Source organism: Mchenga conophoros, linkage group LG3, assembly GCF_057382185.1.
Source record: "Mchenga conophoros isolate Kocher_MC1m ecotype Shallow Benthic linkage group LG3, M_conophoros_male_GT1.1, whole genome shotgun sequence".
In the NCBI taxonomy this organism is placed as follows: domain Eukaryota; kingdom Metazoa; phylum Chordata; class Actinopteri; order Cichliformes; family Cichlidae; genus Mchenga; species Mchenga conophoros.
In genome coordinates this window covers 23,389,530-23,405,161 of record NC_140528.1, presented here as the reverse complement: position 1 = coordinate 23,405,161, position 15,632 = coordinate 23,389,530, and the positions used below count along the sequence as shown (strand labels likewise).

Genomic DNA, 15,632 nt, shown 5'->3' with positions numbered 1-15,632 from the left:
ACCCCTGCTTTAGATGAACAGAGTTTTTTAATTAAATACATAATCTTTAATAAATGTTCTCTTTTATAAAAAGTAGGATAATTAAAAAAACTTTTATTATACCGCTATTGCGTAGAAAAAAAACTGTCTTGTTTTCTGTCGTCTGTTATATAATATTAGTGATGTTTGTGACAATTAATTTCTTAATCGGCTGGACTAACCAATAGTCCACAACCAGGAAACACTGAAATTTTAAGTTAAGTTTGAAAACAGTTTAAAAAAAAAACCCATTCCAAAATGTCTTGTGACAATCTCATTGGCTTAGGGAGTGATGATGTCATAGATCTTAAGAATCTTAAGTCCTTTGATGTTTTTCCTTAAGTAGGGGTGAGAAACAGCAAGTTTTAGTTCGTTTCAGCAGCATCTGTGTTTGCAGCCTACAAAACGTTCACCACAAGCTCTTCAAAGTCATTGTATAGAAACTCCAACATGTTTCCAAGGAAAAAACAACCAATTCAAAAAGATTACGCCGCCTCTCCTTCCTGGCGTGGCCGGCCAATTTCCCCAAATGGCTCCTCATCCTTCCAAAGGGCGTTAGAGGAGAGTAGGAAGGAAAACTACCTTCTCCAGAAAAAAATGCAACAAATTGAAGAAGAGAAACTTCAACTGGAGGACAAATGTAGACGAATGGAAGCCCAAAATAAAGAGCTGGAAGAAAGACAACAGCGCCAGCCGGACATAAACATTATTAATGAGGGCTGGGGAATCAAGTTTGCTCAGAGCCGAGAGCAGATTGTGCACCTCATTAAAGAAAACAGGCAAAAGAGTGCAGAACTAAAAGAAATGACCAACCAGCTCCAAGACAAGAAAACGATGACTGATAAGATACAACGGGATCTCCAATACATGGACCGAAAAAATCGGCTCCTCCAAAGACAGCTCCATGAAGCTGTGGAAGAAAAGAAAGAATTCCTCCAACAGAAGGAAGAGCATGACAAAAAGCAACGAGACATGCAGCACGAACTGAAGAGCATGCAGGAAAAATACCGCATGCTGAAAGAAAGCCTGGATGAAACACTGCGCCAAAATAAAGACCACCTTCAACAGAAAGAGCAACAGCAAGAAAGACTGAAAGAAGGAAAACGTGTCGTCCAGGACTTTGAGTCTAAAAATCTAAAACTGCAAGAGTTTTGTAATCAGCTGGAGGACAAAGCAACTAAAGTGGAAGAAGAAAAGGACAAACTGGAGAAACGCTGCTCACAGATGCAGAGAAGGATCGATCAGATAGCGAGAAACAACTCCGAGCTCGTTAAGGGGATTTTGGTGGAATTCAATAACTTGAAGCGTGAAAACACTCAAATGCAGGCGCAAAAACAACAAGAAGACAAAATACATGAAGACCTGCAGCTCACGCTCCAAGAAATCCAGAAAAGAAACGAGCAGTTAGAAGACAAGCACAAAGAGGTCCAACAGAGAAATGCAGACATGCACAAGGACAAGCTGATACAGGAGGCAACATCCAAACAACTCAAAGACAAGCTTGAAGAACAACAAGCAACATTGGAAGAGGTGGAACAAAGATGTGAGAAACTTGAAGAACAAAACGCAGAAACCATCGATGAGCTGAGAAATCTCATCCTGGAGAAAAAAGCGCTCGTGGAAAAGTGCATGAAAAAAAAGAAAAAATGGTTCCACTTGTTCCGGAGGAGAGACGCTACTGCTTCCTCACCTGATGTAGCCTCGTCTTGCTCCACCTCTGTTAACCCCCCCAACCAGTCCCGGCCGTTGACTGTCCCCTCCTGAGCCTGGTTCTGCCGGAGGTTCCTGCCCGTTTAAAGGCAGTTTTTCCTCCCCACTGTCGCCAACTGCTTGCTCAGAGGGGATTGTTGGGCTTTTCTCTCCTCTGCCTTGTTTCTTCATTTACTTGCTTGTTTAACTTTTTTCAACTTATCTAAATAATAAACCAATTAAATTTATCCTTTGAGTATTTTTCATCTCATCTTTACAGAATCTTTCCAAAACATTTTCAAACATTCAGATCTGTCTTTTATTTTCTTCTTGAAGCCTCATAAATGGTGAACTAAAAACCCGGAACATGGTTTGAAACATAGTTTCAGCTGAAACTGGCATAACATGCTGTGTGTGTGTGTGTGTGTGTGTGTGTGTGTGTGTGTGTGTGTGTGTGTGTGTGTGTGTGTGTGTGTGTGTGTGTGTGTGACAGGGTATCACTAGTTAGGTCATCATGTTTAGACTCATTCACTCCAAAATTATTTAGGCCAAATCTTTAAAACAGTGTCATTTCATACACATTTTCAATTCACTTCAATCACACAAATGCAGAAATAATTATTTGCAGTATCTTATTTATTATGAGAATGTCATGCCTGATCATTTGTACCTACACCACCAAAAATGGGGGCAAAAGGGAGGAGATCATGTTTAATCGGTTATAAGAAAAGGTCAGAAATATAAGTGCCGACATGAGCAGTGTCCACAGAAACCTCTGACTCTCACCTCAAAGCTCATATAAACCATTTCTACAACCAGCAAACAAACAAAGACACCGAACAGTTAAAAGAGCAGTGACGTCACCACGAATCTGTGGTCAGGTAATATCCATGTTTTGACTGATGATTTTCTGGAGTTAAATGTGAACCGAAGCATATTTTGGGTGTTATATGCTATTAAATACTTTTTAATTTATTTAAAAGTATTTAATAGCATATAACACCCAAAACATGCTGGGTGTGGAAATAAAAAAATCAGAATTTCCTCTGTTTGAGTCACAGTAACTTTGACATAGTAACATTTGCAGTAAGTCCTAAATGTTCACCTTTAAAATCCCTCCCTCTGTTCATTTTGCCCACATCATGTTTCAGTGGTTGGCCTCAGGTTCTTCAGCTTCCTGACAGTCTGAAGTCAGCTGACAGAGTTTCACCTGCTAAATACACAGAAAATCTTGTTAAAGCCGCACAGTTTGCCCAACAGTAATATTCCCATTAAGCCCTTTCTAAACACTTTATAACAATGTGTCATCACTAAATTATAAACTTCTTCTCCAGATCTGCACGACTGCACTTAGTCACAGACTTTATTTAATTGTCCTGCGGCTGCTATCATATATTTTACCAAACAGTTCTTCTCACACAGTCACAGATATATTTCTCTCAATGCAAACTTCACTCATGTCTCAGACAGGAAACTTGAGTTTTTCTTTTTTTTCTGTCCCCACTCATTCAACTAATTTGCATATTGAGTCACATCTCGAGAAGTTGCCCTGACAACAGAAATGCATATTCAAAAGATTGCTGCATAATTCAATTATTATTCTTTTATTTTTATTTCTACAGTCGTCACTTCTTTTGCTCAATCAGCTGGAAACCACTTCTAATTCACTATTTTAAACCTGCTTTAAGCTTCTAATCCCTGGTTGGTCCTCCCAGTCTCTTTTTCCTTGTCACAACAGTCGCTCTATTGTCCTGCAACTTCCTGAGTTATTCCTCAGCTTCAGCCTTTAAGTGTGTTAAATCTACACCATTCAGCATTTATGTCATGTATTCACATTCATGAGTGTAAGCATGTCTTCATTGCGTGTATGTTGTGTGTTCATATTAATATTGAGTGTAAGCTGGTCTTCGTTGCCTCGATGTGTTTTTATAATCAGATTTAATTCCTGCATCTTTGCGCTGAACTGTGGATTCAAACTGTCTCACTTCTGATTCTCTCCAAAAACAATTTCACATGTGACAATTTCTACATGTGTGTTTTCTATTTTTCTATTCATTTATGTATTATTAATTCAATTCAATTCAATTTTATTTATATAGCGCCAAATCACAACAAAAGTCGCCTCAAGGCGCTTCATAGATACAGAGAAAAACCCAACAATCATATGACCCCCTATGAGCAAGCACTTTGGCGACAGTGGGAAGGAAAAACTCCCTTTTAACAGGAAGAAACCTCCGGCAGAACCAGGCTCAGGGAGGGGCGGCCATCTGCTGCGACCGGTTGGGGTGAGAGAAGGAAGACAGGATAAAGACATGCTGTGGAAGAGAGACAGAGGTTAATAACAGATATGATTCAATGCAGAGAGGTCTATTAATACATAGTGAGTGAGAAAGGTGACTGGAAAGGAAAAACTCAATGCATCATGGGAATCCCCCGGCAGCCTACATCTATTGCAGCATAACAAAGGGAGGATTCAGGGTCACCTGGTCCAGCCCTAACTATATGCTTTAGCAAAAAGGAAAGTTTTAAGCCTAATCTTAAAAGTAGAGATAGTGTCTGTCTCCCGAATCCAAACTGGAAGCTGGTTCCACAGAAGAGGGGCCTGAAAACTGAAGGCTCTCCCTCCCATTCTACTTTTAAATACTCTAGGAACAACAAGTAGGCCTGCAGAGCGAGAGCGGAGCGCTCTAATAGGGTGATATGGTACTACAAGGTCATTAAGATAAGATGGGGCCTGATTATTTAAGACCTTGTATGTGAGGAGCAGGATTTTGAATTCAATTCTGGATTTAACAGGAAGCCAATGAAGGGAAGCCAAAACAGGAGAAATATGCTCTCTCTTTCTAGTCCCTGTCAGGACTCTTGCTGCAGCATTTTGGATTAGCTGAAGGCTTTTCAGTGAGTTTTTTGGACATCCTGATAATAATGAATTACAGTAGTCCAGCCTGGAAGTAATAAATGCATGAACTAGTTTTTCAGCGTCACTCTGAGACAGGATATTTCTAATTTTAGAGATGTTGCGCAAATGGAAGAAAGCAGTCTTACATATTTGTTTAATATGTGCGTTGAAGGACATGTCCTGGTCAAAAATGACTCCAAGGTTCCTCACCGCGTTACTGGAGGCCAAGGTAATGCCATCCAGAGTAAGAATCTGATTAGATACCATATTTCTAAGATTTTCAGGGCCGAGTACAATAACCTCAGTTTTATCTGAATTAAGAAGCAGAAAGTTAGCGGCCATCCAGGTCTTTATGTCTTTAAGACATTCCTGCAGTTTAACTAATTGGTGTGTGTTATCTGGCTTCATGGACAGATAGAGCTGGGTGTCATCTGCATAGCAGTGAAAATGTATGCTATGTCTTCTAATGATACTGCCTAAGGGAAGCATGTATAATGTAAACAGAATTGGTCCTAGCACTGAACCCTGTGGAACTCCATAATTAACCTCAGTGTGTGAAGAGGACTCTCCATTTACATGCACGAATTGGAGTCTATTAGATAGATATGATACAAACCACTGCAGTGCAGTACCTGTAGTACCTACAGCATGTTCTAATCGCTCTAATAGGATATTATGATCAACAGTATCGAACGCTGCACTGAGGTCTAGCAGGACAAGCACAGAGATGAGTCCACTGTCAGAGGCCATAAGAAGATCATTTGTAACCTTCACTAAAGCTGTTTCTGTGCTGTGCTGAGCTCTGAAACCTGACTGAAACTCTTCAAATAAACCATTCCTCTGCAGATGATCTGTTAGCTGTTTGACAACTACTCTTTCAAGGATTTTTGATATGAAAGGAAGGTTGGAGATTGGCCTATAATTAGCTAAGACTGCTGGGTCTAGAGATGGCTTTTTGAGTAAAGGTTTAACTACAGCCAGCTTGAAGGCCTGTGGTACATAGCCGATTATTAGAGATAGGTTGATCATATTTAAGATCGAAGAATTAATTAATGGCAGGACTTCTTTGAGCAGTTTTGTAGGAATGGGGTCTAAAAGACACGTTGATGGTTTGGAGGAAGTAATTATTGAAGTTAACTCAGAAAGATCAATTGGAGAAAAAGAGTCTAACTTAATATCAATGGTACTAAGAGTAGCTGTAGATAATATTACATCTGTGGGATGATTATTGGTAATTTTTTCTCTAATGATAAAAATTTTATTTGTGAAGAAGTTCATGAAGTCATTACTAGTTAACGTTAAAGGGATGGTTGGCTCAAAAGAGCTCTGACTTTTTGTCAGCCTGGCTACAGTGCTGAAGAGAAACCTAGGGTTGTTCTTATTTTCTTCAATCAGTGATGAATAGTAAGATGTTCTGGCTTTGCGGAGGGCTTTCTTATAAAGCAGCAAACTATTTCTCCAGGCTAAATGATGATCCTCTAGATTTGTGACACGCCATTTCCTCTCCAGATTACGAGTCATCTGCTTTAGGGTACGTGTTTCAGAATTATACCACGGAGTCAGGTACTTCTGATTTGAGGCCTTAGTTTTCACAGGAGCTACAGTATCCAGAGTCGTACGTAGTGAGGAGGTGAAATTATTAACAAGATAATCGACCTCTGTTGGGGTAGCGTTCAGATAGCTGCTTTGCTCTGTGTTGGTACAGGGCATTGGAGATGATAACAGTGGGTGGATTATATTCTTAAACTTAGTTACAGTGCTTTCAGAAAGACATCTACTTTGATAAAGTCTACTCTTCACCGCTGTGTAATCAATTATTGTAAAAGTAAATGTTATCAGGAAATGATCAGACAGGAGAGGGTTTTCAGGAAACACTGTTAAATGTTCAGGTTCGATGCCATATGTTAAAACAAGATCTAGGGTGTGATTAAAGTGGTGGGTGGGTTCTTTTACATTTTGAGAGAAACCAATTGAGTCTAATAACAGATTAAATGCCATGTTGAGGCTGTCATTTTTAGCATCTACATGGATGTTAAAATCACCCACAATAATTATTTTATCTGAGCTCAGAACTAAATTAGATATAAAGTCTGAGAAATCAGACAGAAACTCTGTGTAAGGCCCAGGTGGACGATAGATGATAACAAGTAAGACTGGTTTCTGAGTTTCACAGCTGGGGTGGACAATGTTAAGCATCAGGCTTTCAAATGAATTAAAAGTCTGTCTTGGTCTTTCATTAATTAATAGGCTGGTGTGAAAAATTGCTGCCACACCGCCCCCTCGGCCTGTGCTTCGAGATTTCTGGTAGTTAGAATGGCTCGGGGGTGTTGATTCATTTAAACTAACATAATCATCCTGCTGCAACCAGGTTTCTGTAAGGCAGAGTAAATCAATTTGTTGATCAATTATTAAGTCATGTACTAACAGAGACTTGGAGGAGAGAGACCTAATATTTAATAATCCACATTTCACTGTTTTACTCTTTGGTTCAGATGTGGATACTGTATTGTTCTTTCTTTGTAATTGTTTATGTTTAAGTTGTTTGTTGCTGGTTTTTAGTTTGTTTTTTGTCTTTTTGGAAGCTGACACAGTCTCTATGGAGATGGGTTTTTGGGGGGGTAGCAGGAGGAGAGAAGCTGCAGAGAAGCGTGTAAGACTGCAACTCTGCTTCCTGGTCCCAACTCTGGATAGTCATATTTTGGGGGGTTTAATAAATTTGTCCATATTTCTAGAAATGAGAGCTGCTCCATCCAAAGTGGGATGGATGCCGTCTCTCCTAACAAGACCAGGTTTCCTCCAGAAGGTTTGCCAATTATCTATGAAGCCCACATCGTTTCTGGGACACCACTCAGACAGCCAGCAATTTAAGGAGAACATGCGGCTAAACATGTCACTCCTGGTCTGATTGGGGAGGGGACCAGAGAAAACTACAGAGTCCGACATTGTTTTGGCAAAGTTGCACACCGATTCAATATTGATTTTAGTGACCTCCGATTGGCGTAACCGGGTGTCATTACTGCCGACGTGAATTATGATTTTACTGAATTTACGTTTACCCTTAGCCAGCAGTTTTAAATTTCCTTCAATGTCGCCTGCTCTGGCCCCTGGAAGACAGTTGACTATGGTTGCCGGTGTCTCTAGCTTCACATGTCTGAGAACAGAATCGCCAATTACCAGAGTTTGACCCCCGGCGGGTGTGTCGCCGAGTGGGGAAAAACGGTTAGACACATGAACGGGTTGGTGGTGTACCTGGGGCTTCTGTTTAGGACTATGCTTCCTCCTCACCGTGACCCAGCCGCCCTGATTCCCCAGCTGCTTGGGACCTGCCGGGGAACAGCTAGCGGGGCCTACGCTATTTTCGGCTGCACCAGCTACAGGGGCCTGGCTAGCTGCGGGTGAATGAAGGGTGCGAAGCCGAGTCTCCAATTCAGTAATCCTGGCCTCCAGCGCTGCAAATATGCTACATTTGTTACAGATATCATTACTGCTAAAGGAGGCCGAGGAGTAACTAAACATCTGACACAATGAGCAAGAAAGTGCAGGAGGGACAGGTGAAGTAGCCATGGTGCTAATGAGTCGGCTACGAGCTAAGCTAGGCTAGCGAGACAGTACAGAGACAGTGAGTGAATACTTTGGCTATAAATTAGGTAGTGAGTACACAGAAAGTGTGCTTCGGAGGAAGCACGTGAAGATTATACTATGAAAGAAGAATGTATTTAAAAGTTGTTAATTAAATCGCTAAGCAAATAAGCTACTCAGAAACACCACTGTGTTTGAGCAGGAACAGGAAGTGATACTCTACCACAGAGCGAGCGAACACCAAGTGACAGCGCCACCAAGAGTCAGCATCAAGAACAGAGTTATTTATTTCATTTATTTCTTTATCTCTCTCTCTCTCTTACTTTTTTTATTTACCTTTCTGTTGCGATGCTCTGGATGTTTCTAAACCCCACAAATGCAGTCTCACTGTTCAACCCAATTTTCCTATGCTGGCATCCTGGCAGCTGCACGCTTGACTTTTCTCAGTTCATGGGCAGTTATTTTGCGCCTTGGTTTTTCCACACGCTTCTTGCGACCCTGTTGACTATTTTGAATGAAACGCTTGATTGTTCGATGATCACGCTTCAGAAGCTTTGCAATTTTGAGACTGCTGCATCCCTCTGCAAGATATCTCACTATTTTTGACTCTTCTGAGCCTGTCAAGTCCTTCTTTTGACCCATTTTGCCAAAGGAAAGGACGTTGCCTAATAATTATGCACACCTGATATAGGGTGTTGATGTCATTAGACCACACCCCTTCTCATTACAGAGATGCACATCACCTAATATGCTTAATTGGTAGTAGGCTTTCGAGCCTATACAGCTTGGAGTAAGACAACATGCATGAAGAGGATGATGTGGACAAAATACTCATTTGCCTAATAATTCTGCTCTCCCTGTAGACTTTTGTCTTATCGCCTTAACCTCCATGGTCTCAAATTCTTTCAGGATATAATTTCTTTTAACCGGATTTGGGCAAATTTCATTTATCAAAATATTCCTGATCACTTTGTTTGTAAACCTGCTGTCACCAAATTCAACTCCAGCTATGCAGAGCTGCCTCAGTCCAGGAGAAATTTTAGAGTGCACAATATCTTCTTTTATCATTGATCTCAAAGGGACTGGGATGGCTTTCACTGGGGATTTATATCTCTTAGCAGTACATCTTACATCAAATTTCTCACAAAACGTCTCATGTTTTAGTAAGACCCCATTATCATCCATAAAATGAGCTACAGCCCAAATCCCTTTAGATCTCCATTCATCCACGTACACAGATTTCCTACACAAACGGATATACCAGTTGTTCCATATAGGGGTGTTGTGAGGAGTAAAGCTATGTTTATAGATTAATTTCCAGTAGAGACGGACCTGCTGATGGAAAGCTGAGAGTTTAACAGGTAACGAACTGCAATCAAAGTCACAACGTAACAAAAAGTCTATTCCACCCATTTTGCCAAAAATCACATTGGGAATAATGTTCCAAAAGGAATTTTTGTTCCTAATGAAAGATCTTAACCATTTCAATTTTAGTACACCATTCATAACATCAAAGTCAGTGGCATTAGCCCCACCCTCTTCATAATTCTTAATCACATCATTTTTCTTTATATAATGACATTTGTTCCTCCATATGAACCTAAAATTAAGAGTATTTATAGATTTAATTAGTTTTGGAGGTATGGGCAGAGAAAAGGCTGGATAGATGAGTCTGGACAGACTGTCCATGTTGGTTAGCAAGATTCTCCCAAACAGAGTTATGTCCCTTTGCAGCCACATGTTTAAAATTGACTTACACTTTTCTATATTGGTACAGATATTCTTATTTTCTGTTGATGTCTTATCCTTGCAAATTACAATGCCCAGATACTTCACCTCTTTTTTGATCTGCATATTATTTATTGCTTGCAGGGGACACTCATGCAGAGCTAGAATTTTGCATTTATTAATATTCAGCTGTAGGCCAGAAGCTTTGGAGAAATGGTTGATCGCCTGCAAGGCTAAAGGAATCTGGTCCTCATTTCTTAGAAACAGGGTGGTATCATCTGCCAGCTGACTGATTATTATCTGTTCACCCATCACAGTTAACCCCTCAATGTGACTGTTTTTAATCAAAATAGACAACAGCTCAGCAACCATGATGAACAGAAGTGGTGAGCTGCTACATCCCTGCCTTATCCCTCTATTAACCTCAAACCTTGAACATGTACCATGTTCTAGCAAAACAGAGCTGTTAATGTCATTATATAGCATCTCTATAACATTGATAAATTCCTCTCCAAAACCAAAAGACTGCAGAGTTTTTAATATGAACGTATGTTCAACTGAGTCAAATGCTTTGTAAAAATCCAAGAACAGGATGTACCCTCTCTCTTGGATTAATTCACTGTATTCAAGGAGATCCAAAACCAGCCTAATATTGTTATGAATTAGTCTTCCTTTCAAAAAACCTGATTGTGTTTCACTGATAATGTTTGAGATGCCTTTCTTTAGCCTCTCAGCTACAGCTCCAGACAGGATCTTATAGTCAGTGTTTAGTAAGGTGATGGGTCTTAAATTGTCTAAAATTCTTTTATCCTTACCCGATTTAGGGATCAGGGTTATCAGCCCTTGTTTCGTGCTCGGCATCACTTCTTTTTTCTCTATCGATTCCTTTAATGCATCAAACAATAAAGTTCTTAGGTCCTTCCAGAAGAATTGATAAAAATTAGTAGTGAGTCCATCTGTCCCTGGGGACTTGTTTAATGCCATTTTCATGACCACCAAATCCAGTTCCTCAATTTTAAGCTCTGAATCACACAGATCTTTGAACGGCTTGTCAATACATGGGATGAGATTATGAATCTTATCAAAGAAACTATCAGAATCAGCTGCTGAATATTCTGAGGAGTACAATTTGGAATAAAAAGTGAAGACTTCTTTTCCAATCTTTCTGAAATCTTTACATTCAGTCCCATTTATCAACAAGCTTGAGATTAGATTTCTCTGCTGTCTGCACTTTTCCAGCTTACTAAAATATGATGAGTTCTTTTCACCTGCCTCAATCCACTTGGCTCTCGATCTTATAAAGGCACCGTGGGCTTTCTCTAGGTAAAGATCGTCTAATTTAGTTTGTAACTCCATCAATTTATTATTTTCTTGCACGTTTAGTTTTTCTTTACTACAGCACTGAGTTATTTCACGAAGTAAATTACTTTCATATTCCCGTTTTTCCCTGTTCAGTTCTTTGCAGAATTTTATAGTGAATTCTCTGATTTTGAATTTAATAAGTTCCCATTTCTGTATATTACCCACTACTGAGTCATCATTTTTTATATCTGTAATTTTATGTCTAATTTTATCACAATACTTGTCCTTATTTAAAAGGCTGGCATTAAATTTCCAATATCCCCTGCTACTACGTTTCATCCTTGTTGGTTCTAAGACAAGATCAATGAAACAGTGATCAGATAGGGGTGCTTTGGAGATTTTAGATGGTGAAGTACACCTCAAAATGTCATCGCTCACTAACCAATAATCAATTCTTGACCTGCTTTCTCCATTAGGTTTAAACCATGAATAATTCTTAACTCCAGGATTCAAACTTCTCCAAATGTCTGTAAAATTATTATCACTAGAAAAGTTCTCAATAATGTTATTCTGTTGCCTCCTTCCTAAGCGAGGAGGCCATCTGTCCATCCATTCATCTGAGGTCATGTTCCAGTCTCCTCCTACTAGGATGTAATCTGTGGGGTACATAACTTTAAACTCTGAAATAACATTTGTTAGATTTTCCAATAGACGTTTATTTTGACCTTCGTTATTATGTCCATAAAGATTTGTAACAATTAGAAATATACCTTCGCTCTTCAAGCTGCAGTTGACCAATGACCCTCACTATCAGCTTTATATGTTATAATCTCCCCTGGGAACTTATTAAAACAAATCGCCACACCTCCAGATCTGTTAGATCCACGACTGAAAAGAATCTTGTCTCCCCACTGATTAGCCCAAAAGGTAACATCGGCATCCACAGAGTGAGTCTCTTGTAAAAACAGACAGTGACATTTTTGCCCCTTGCAAAATAAAAAAAGTGCCTTTCTCTTACCCCGAACGTTTAATGAACCAAAAGAAATTTTTGAGTGAACCATAATAAGAGTATGCTAAGAAAATAACTTTTTTTTTAAAAAAGAAAAGAAAAATATATAAACATGAGTTTAAATTGTAACACTTGTCACCAACTCAGTGACTAATAACCTTTAACTTTAAGTAGAACTCTTTTGTCCCATTAATAATATTCCACTGTATACAGTCTTACATAGTGATGTGCGATACCACTGATTTTCTTTCCGATCCGATACCAAGTAAAATACCAAGGGTGGTATCGGCGATACTGATCTGATACCGATACTCTGTACAAAAACTTGTTTCATTGCATTTCATAATACAATATATAATTGTATTATGTAATTGTAATAATAACATAACCATATTGCTTCATAATGATTAGAGGACATCAGACAACTTGTTTTTATTGCTTAATAATGCAGAATAATCATATAGAAATAAAAAAAAACTGACGTTGTGCGCTATTTGAGCATGTTGCCTGCCTGCAGCACTAAAGGACTCTGCGAGAGACGTCTGTCTCGCCCTAGCAGCACCTGTCCCTGTCCTCCCCTTCAGTTCACCTCAACATAAGCTCATCATATTCTGTGATGTGATTTACTCCGAGGTGTTTGAAGAGGTCAGTGGTGTTGCCACAACAACGTGTCCACACAGGACTCTGTTTGCGCTCAGCCATTGTTGTGAGTGTGCACGCCAGGGGCTGCGACACATTTATACAGCCGTATTCCGCATATGACTATGAAAGGCGTAAGAGGAAGTAGTTCCTTCCAAATTAGACGATCCGAATTGTCTAATTTGGTGGCTGTAGCTCAGGTGGCAGAGCAGGTCAGCCACTAATCAGAAGGTCGGTGGTTCGATCCCAGGCTGCCTCCTGGCTGCATGCCAAATATCCTTGGGCAAGATACTAACCCCATGTTTGCCTACTGGTGGTGGTCAGAGGGCCCAGTGGCGCCAGTGTCCGGCAGCCTCGCCTCTGTCAGTGCACCCCAGGGCAGCTGTGGCTACAATGTAGCTTGCCATCGCCAGTGTGTGAATGTGTGTGTGAATGGGTGAATGACTGAATGTAGTGTGAAGCGCTTTGGGGTCCTTAGGGACTAGAAAAGCGCTATACAAATGCAGGCCATTTACCATTTCCACTGCGTTCGTTTTAATGGAAAAACTACAAATTTACCCCAGAGTACTAAAATATCGATATTATAATATGAGAATCGATTCTAGAACATAAATTGCTGGTATCGGAAGAATCGATATTTCAGTATTGATCCGCACACCACTAGTCTTACATCAAGTCTTTCATTCAACGTCGATGATCCTCCGTCCTTCGATGTATCCATGAGGACCCCGGAAAAAGGCCCGTTTCCCAGCCCGTCTGGCTTGTTCAATTTGCGGCCACAGCCGCCTCCTCTCTTCCCAGTCCTCCCGCGGCAGTACCTCAGCGAAGTGGAAACCGCCGTTCTTACAGACAGCCGAATCTTTGGTGCGACGCCAAATCTCCTCTTTCACGTGTCTCAGAGCAAACAGAATGATGATATGTCGGACCTTGTTCTCAATCTTCTTCCCAACTCTATGCACCACATCCACAGATTCTTCAAGCTTTGATATCATATCAGGTGCGATCTTGCCAAGAATTCCAATAACCAGCGATCTGACACCTTCATCTCTTTTCTCTTCTAATCCTTTAATCCGGAGGCACCACCTCATTTTGTACCTTTCTTGCTCTCACACTCTCTCCTTGAGATCGTAGTTATCTTTGGTCAACTGCTCGTTTCGTCTCTCCAACTCTTTAACCTTTTGTTTACATTCTTTCACCTCCTCCGAGTTGAACTGAACCGCTTTGGCTAGGCTGGCTAGCATCGTACTAGCTTGCTTGCATTGCACACTCAGGTCAGCTAGCTGCTCGTCCACTCTTTTTTCAAGGTTTTTTCTACGTAGTCATGATCCGTTCCTTCTCTGCTGTCTTCCTTTCCATCACATGGCGATGTTGTTTCTTGTTTTTTGAGGTCGAGTTTGAATTTAGCAGGTTTAACTATACTTGGGGCAGTCATTTTACTACTTTCGAGTGGAAACAATAACGAACACAAAGTAAATTCTGGGACAAGTTCAACGAGCTCCTAATTCGTGCGACTGCTCAACTCGCCATCTTGCGCCACCGTCTCACTACTAGATGAACTTGTGACACACATCTGCAGCAGAGGCTGAGTGGCTGCTCTCACACCTGGAGCATCCAAATCGACCCACAAACACGTTGAAAGATGTAATGCCATCAATGTGGATTGTCAAGACTGAGAGACCTCTTCCCTCTGACCCCTCCCCAAACCCTCAAACCCTCCTACCCACCTCGACATACAAACTCTGTGTGGCTTCACGTGTTCTGTTGATGTTTACATGATCGAAATAACTTGAACACAAACACAAACAAACAAAGAGGAAGACCGCACCGGAAGGAAAAAACTACAAGTCCCAGCATCCTCTGTGTTTAGGGAGCAGCAGTGAAAGTGAAAGCAGGAGGAGGAAGGTGGAGCTGAGGCAGGTGAGTGTTTACATGAATATGTTTCTTCTTATGACATAAAATAATTCCACGCTGTTCGTGTCTGTGGGTGAAATGTGAGGCCGGTCGGCTCCTCTGAGCGCTGGTTTCCTGTAAGTAGAGAGGAAGTGAGTTTAGCTGAGCCTCCGTTTAGTGTGAGAGAGCAGGAGGAGAGTGAGAGCTGTGCTGAGGCAGGGTGAGTGTTAACACCGCTCTGACATTACTGTGTCTCTGTGGCGGGAACAACAGGCTCCGTCAGTGGAGGCAAAAATAATCAGACTTTGGTTTTTCAAAGGAAACAACTTTATGTCGGAAGTTCCCGCACGCTCATTGGATAACGATGTGTCAATCTCGAGCTATTAGCCAATGAGCGTGCGGATTCACAGAAAGACCCGCCTTTATCACGGGACTTTAAAAACTACAATGGCGACAGAAACTCCGTGAGTGGAGTTCAGGGTGACGTTATGAAACTGTGAGGTTTGAGCCACTTCCTGTTGAACGTGAAACTGATGGTTTCTGGTGTTTGGGTCTGTTTTTCTGTATTTATGCAGATAAAGTGTAAACTCAGATGAATTATACCATCAAATGTTAAAGGAAAATATGAGGATGAGTGTCTGTGAGCTGAGAAGGACGTGAAGCGAGCAGTTTATCCCAGAGCTGAAGCTGCTCTGTGTGCAGAGATGAGCTCAGATTCCTGCTGTGATTGATCAACAGTCACAGAAATGTAGACTTGTAGTTATTACTGCAGTATGGTCACAGCAGATACTGATAAACATGTATTATGAGGATGGATGATCAAGTTTCTCACTCTCTCCTTTAAATCTCAGTTTTTTTCTTCTTCACAGTTTATCTGTT

The 15,632-nt window shown here is 40.7% G+C and overlaps 1 protein-coding gene and 1 pseudogene across 1 annotated transcript in view; both read left to right on the top strand.

Annotated features, from left to right (window-relative positions):
* LOC146577727 (protein NLRC3-like) overlaps window positions 1-15,632 on the top strand; it is a 620,451-nt gene that overhangs the window by 63,907 nt on the left and 540,912 nt on the right. The window lies entirely within an intron of this gene.
* LOC146577738 (uncharacterized) lies at window positions 469-1,712 on the top strand (annotated as a pseudogene).